Here is a 6,000-nt window from a genome sequence, read left to right as displayed (position 1 = left end):
CCCAAAACCACATCCAAGTGTAATGAAACTAGCTGCCTTTTCAGATTGAATTCTTAGTCTCTTCTACTCTCTGGGTCAGTTTCATACAACTGGCTTTAATACAAGCAGGCAACCAGGCCAGTCACTGACTGATTTCAGTTGGTTCTTGTCCTGGTGGGTGGTAAGATCCTCCTAGGAAATGCTTAGAGTCTTTAACTTCTGTGGCCTCCAGGCAGCTGAGTGCTCTCAGCATCTCACAAGACTGAGCCCCTGCATTCACAGCTTCAGACGTGGTCACAATATAACTGTGAGGTGCTTTCACAGTTTTCAGGACTGCCTGTTCCCTTCTTCTGCCAGGGACATCAGTGAAGTAAAACATGAACTTTCCATTAAATAAAGAAAAAGCAAAAAAGCAGGGCTCAAGCTTTGTGTCAGAGTAGGGATGTGCCACCCAGTCCTTCTGAACTTACGGGGCACCTTTGCTATTACCTGAGACGAAATAGAAAACAGCCAACCTGGAAGCTTCTATCTCCCTAAAATACTAGAGAAAAGCCCACCATACTAAGGGAGGTGAGCCTTAGCCATGCAGCACAAAACATGCCATAGGTCTGACCCTGCAGAATCTGTGTCTGCCTCAAAAAAGAAAAAAAAAGGGGGGGGGGAGGAGGTGGGCATGAGAAGAGACAAAGATTGTACGCTGCAACCCTATGTGCCTCCCTGCATGTGCAGATGGCAGAGCAGGGTACCTCAGCTAGAAAGGGCAAAGCAGAGCCAGGGAAAGGGTGTGGTGGGGACCAGGCATGCTTAATGGTTCTTTATTTCTACAGCTGTATAGGAAATTTTAGCTGTTGGCAGCCTGCCTTGGCAAGCCACACATTGTCACCCTTTCTGAGCAGAGAGGAAACAAAGAAGAAGGGGAATTAAATAAAAGCCCTCTGTGAATTCAGCCACCAGTCCACCCAGAGCCAGGGGTATACCAAAATATGGTGTTTGAATACCTGCTTTGCTTTGATTATAAGCTAGAGATTTCTGCTTTACCTTTAAATTGAGGAATAGTTGTTGGTCTAATCACTAGGATAGCAAATGTTGGTAGGACTGTGAAACATATAGAAAGGCTAGATGCTTTCTTCTTCTCAGCATGGGAGAGAGCTCAGCTGAAGTACTCTGCCCCATTTGGACACTGCACTTCACAGATAGAGCCAAATGGAGATAGCCCTGAGGAGAGCAATGGAAATTAATCTGAGGTCCAGAAAACCTGACGTAGAAGGAAAGATTGAATAAACTGGAGTTGTTTAGAGGAAAGGATTGAGAGGAGACTTGATAACAATCTTCAGTGTGTAAGGTGGCAAAAAGGCAGTTTTCCAGGTCCAGTGTGGGTAGGATGAGAAGTAATATGCTTGATTTGCAGTACAAGAAATTTGGGGAAGAGCCCTCTAACAAAGAAGAAAATAAAACACTGGATAGTTTGTCTGGAGAGCTCATTATGGGTGGTATTACAGAACAGATCAGACAAATCTCTATGACAAGTGATGTTGCTTTAACTGGTCCTTCCGTGGGACAGGCAGTGGACTTCATAGCCTTCCTAATATCATAGCTTGAGAAAACTCTAAATGAGATAAACCATGTGCCATGGTCACACTACAGACTCCAAGACATCACATGTGAATGAAGGCCAGCAAAGACTGTGTCATACTGACAGGCCAAATGGATTCCTTAGCACTTCAGAGGAGGATCTTGGGGCCTTATTTAAGGCCATATTGTGCGGCTGAAACATTACCTACTGACACTCACTCCCCTTTGCCATTTCCAAGTACTTTCTGCTTATCTGGGAGCTCATTCAGAGAAGACAGTCTTCCGGTCATTGACAGGGCCTTGCTTGGCCTCCTTTCACACAAGGGAGGAAGGGGTATGTGAAAAGAAGTTGTATCCTCCGAGCAGTTGTTAGGAATCCCAACTTTTTCTTAGGTCAAAAGAATTCTCTTATACCTGCTTCCAAATTTGGATCAAAAAGGAACTACGGCATCTCTACAGTAAGCAGAGCCCAGGGGTGGGAAAGACCATGCTTCTTAGACAGGTAGAAAAAGAGGACTAAAGAGGCAGAGCCACATCCTGCTTACCTCCTGTATGTGCAAAAGGGCCAAGAGCCTTCTGGCCACCAGGTAGTGGCTCAGGCGAATCCTTTCCTTCGACCAGCCCAAAGACAGCAGGAATCCTTCCAGGAAGAGTTACCATCCTTTTCTTCCTGCTAGCCAAACAATGTCTTCACCCTCATTCAGCTCTGCAGGAAGCACATTCTGGTTAGCACTGCAGTTTAAAGAATGCAGGCATGTTAATTATTAGAGCTTCAAAAGATACAAGTTCTAGTGGGCTGGATTCCAGAGCTCTGAATGAAATGAAAACCTCATCTCCATGTCCCTTGGCACACAGTGCATGTCATTAGTGATAAATAAATAAATACACCCAGAAGATGGTTTACCAGTACAAAACAATAGTACACAGCTTTAGGAATATGGGATCATTTTAAAGCAAAAACTGTTGTTGGGCAGTGCTCCTTACATAGGCTCACTCTTCACTGCTAAGAAAATTCAACAGGAAGATTTCAGTGTAATGTTACACTGCTCTCCTTTCAAACAGATGTAAGCACATCTCCCGCTTCTCTACTGTTTGTCTGGAGTTCACATTTCAGTTCCTGTGTTGTGACGATGCTGTGTAATGGGATTACACCAAGATTCTTAAGGGCATAAGGAAAAAAGAATAATCTCAAAATATTTCAGAAGTGAAATCCTTTATCTGTCGTTTCCCATCTTTCCCCACAGTAGTTTCTTGCTCTTTCTCCCCTTTTGCAGAAGAGTGTGTTAAGTTATTATTCTGCTGCTTGCCTCCCTCTCTGTCTGAGGAAGCCTGTGAGATAAGCAAGAAAAATATCAATTGTGTTCATCCTCTGGCTGCTGAAAAGCTGTGATACTAGGCACTGGAGATAGGAAGGGTAGCACAAGTATTTCTCCACCTCTAACTACTCAGGTAAGACAGCACAATCCAGGACAGAAATTAAAAATTTGGTCTGTCCTGCCCATGTTCCTACTGTGATACACATGGTCAAAATAAGCTTATTTAGATTATGATTAAGCATTTGACCTGGACGGGCTGGAGAGCTGGACTGAGGGGAACCTCATGAAGTTCAACAGGAGCGAGTGCAAGGTCCTGCACCTGGGGAGGAAAAACCCCACGTACCAGTACAGGCTGGGGGCTGAACTAGTGGAAAGCAGCTCTGTTGAGAAGGACCTGGGAGTGCTGGTTGACAACAAGCTGACCATGAGCCAACAATGTGCCCTTGTAGCCAAGCAGGCCAATGGCATCCTGGGCTGCATTAAAAGGAGTGTGGCCAGCAGATCGAGAGAGGTTATCCTCCCCCTCTACTCTGCCCTAGTGAGACCACATTTGGAGTACTGTGTCCAGTTCTGGGTGCCCCAGTTTAGGAAGGACAGGGAACTGCTTGAGCAAGTCCAGCGGAGAGCTACCAAGATGATCAGGGGACTGGAGCATCTCCCTTGAGAGGAAAGGCTGAGAGACTTGGGTTTGTTCAGCCTGGACAAGAGAAGACTGAGGGGGGATTTCATCAATACCTATAAATATCTAAAGGGTGGGTGTCAGGATGATGGGAACGGGCTCTTTTCAATAGTGCCCAATGACAAGACAAGGGGCAATGGGCACAAGTTGGAACATGGGAAGTTCCAGCTAAACATGAGGAAAAACTTCTTTCCTGTGCGGGTGCCAGAGCAGTGGCACAGGCTGCCCAGGGAGGTTGTGGAGTCTCCTTCCCTGGAGACATTCAAAACCCACCTGGATGTGTTCCTGTGCCCCCTGCTCTGGGTGTCCCTGCTGAAGCAGGGGGTTGGACAAGGTGATCTCCAGAGGTCCCTTCCAACCCCTACCATTCTGTGATTCTGTCAGATGGATCATCTAGTAAAACATTAGATCAGATCTTATCTGAAGATATATGAGGTGTCTACACAGAAGGAAGGGAAGGGTAATTCTCTCATGAGAGCTTGAGAGCCCAGCCACTATCACAGTTGAATACTACAGAAAATAAGACAGTCTCATTTTTACCCCCAAAAAATATTTTTCCATTGAGTCAGAGAGGAAATCATGTGAAGTTTGACTCAGCCAGGGAGGCATACCTCCTCTCTAGTCCAGGCAAAGACACAAGCTTCTCCTTGCTAGCCCACTGGTGCAAGATCTCCAAATGTCAGAAGGTACAAATCTCCAGCTCTTAGTCTTTACAGACTTGCTTTGTTTTGTGAACCACAAATGTTAAATAATTGCTGTTTCTAAAGGTTAAAATCTCTACTATTCACTGCTAACATATAACATGTCTCCCCCCCTCATGATGGCTGCAGCATGTGCCTGAATGGATTTGGCACAACTTAAGAGTCAGAGCTCCTAACTCTAATTCTGTTTCTTAATTGCTGGATGGTCTGGAGCAAGTCACTTCAATCCTCTGTGCCTCAGTTTCCCCACATATGAAATGGAGCTAATGACACCTCTCTAAAGCCTCTGGAAATGGATGACTGAAATGTTCTAGATACTATTACTAGTTTATTTCCCCAGCAGTTCTCAAAATTGCATGGGACCCTCTCACAAAAATACAGGTCATTTAAAAAAAAAAGTCATTTCAGACTCTAAGCAGAAGAAATAAGGTCCTAACCTAAGATTCTGTCTAGTGAGAATCTAGAGTTTCTCATTTAATTAAAATATAGGCAGCTAACTCAATTTCCACTTCTTACCTCATTGATGATGAATAATTCACAAGAGTTCCCCAGCACCCAAACAAGGCAGAGTTTGCTGTGAGTGGGCAAAATAAAAGTTAGAGGGAGGTCTCTCTGGGATCTATGAAAAAACATGGATATTATGCTCTCAACATGTTCCAAAAACATCAAGGATGAAAAATTGCATTTCAATATAGCCAAGAGTTCAGGTACTATAAAAGCACCATTAAAATGTACATTTGTATTGCATCACTGAGGCAGAGCATCAAAGGATACACACTCGGGGTTTACTTCACTGACTTTAATATTGGCATTACTATATCCTGACTGCACTAGGACTATATCTTCATGAATTGCCTTTGCTATCCCAAATATATACATGAAGTGCTAGAAGTTGTTTCAGTGGACTGCACTGGAGAACAGCATTCTTATAAAAATAGTAGTGGATACTTTGTATTTGACTGAATAATTACCTACAGAATTATGAATGAGTGTGCAATTGTGAAAACTAAAAAATTAGGCTTAACATTTACCAGTGCAGGCTTTTATAGGACTGAAATGGAAATCTTCTGTTCCAAAGTGCAAATATATGCAGTCTGGATTAAACAGCATAGTTAATCAACAGTTGATGGTGGTAGTTGCATGGACTCACCAAAATAAAAGGACAAAAGCACCATTTTGGAAACATGTTGCACATCTGCTGTTGTGCACATAGAGTTGAAAATCAGGAAATAAACCATCAAATCTGCCTTCTTTCATGGGAAAAAGTTTAAACCAGGGTTTTCAAGCACACAAAATACCTCTGATACTCACTGCAGTACTGCATCATCCTGAAATGCCCAAGTCATTTTCAGTAGAATTTCCTACAAAATTGGAGCCTGTGTGATTATTCGTGTTCACCTGTCTATTCATTTCAACAATTTCTTAATGATATTTCCAACCAGCTTCTACCACTGATAGAATTGTGAAGATAGCTGAATTCCTCCTCCTTTTTCTCCTGAAAATAGACAGATGGGTAGAGATGCTATCAGAGCCCTAGCTCTGAGAAAACTTGCAGTTGTGAGTTCAACATATGAGAGAAGCCTTGTGGGAGAAAGCCCTTATATAAACACCCCAATGATGGGAAAAGCTTTGCCTGGGGCTCACATCCTCTTAGATAGTGAAAGTCAATCACCCATGAGACAAAAAACCATAGGAAACCAGGCTTCATTAGTTCTGCTGCCACAACATTGCTTGTTTAACAAAATGGCTATTC

The sequence above is a fragment of the Phalacrocorax carbo genome, chromosome 3 (genome assembly GCF_963921805.1).
Source record: "Phalacrocorax carbo chromosome 3, bPhaCar2.1, whole genome shotgun sequence".
NCBI classification, from domain to species: Eukaryota; Metazoa; Chordata; class Aves; order Suliformes; family Phalacrocoracidae; genus Phalacrocorax; species Phalacrocorax carbo.
Note: the sequence above shows the minus strand (reverse complement) of the source record.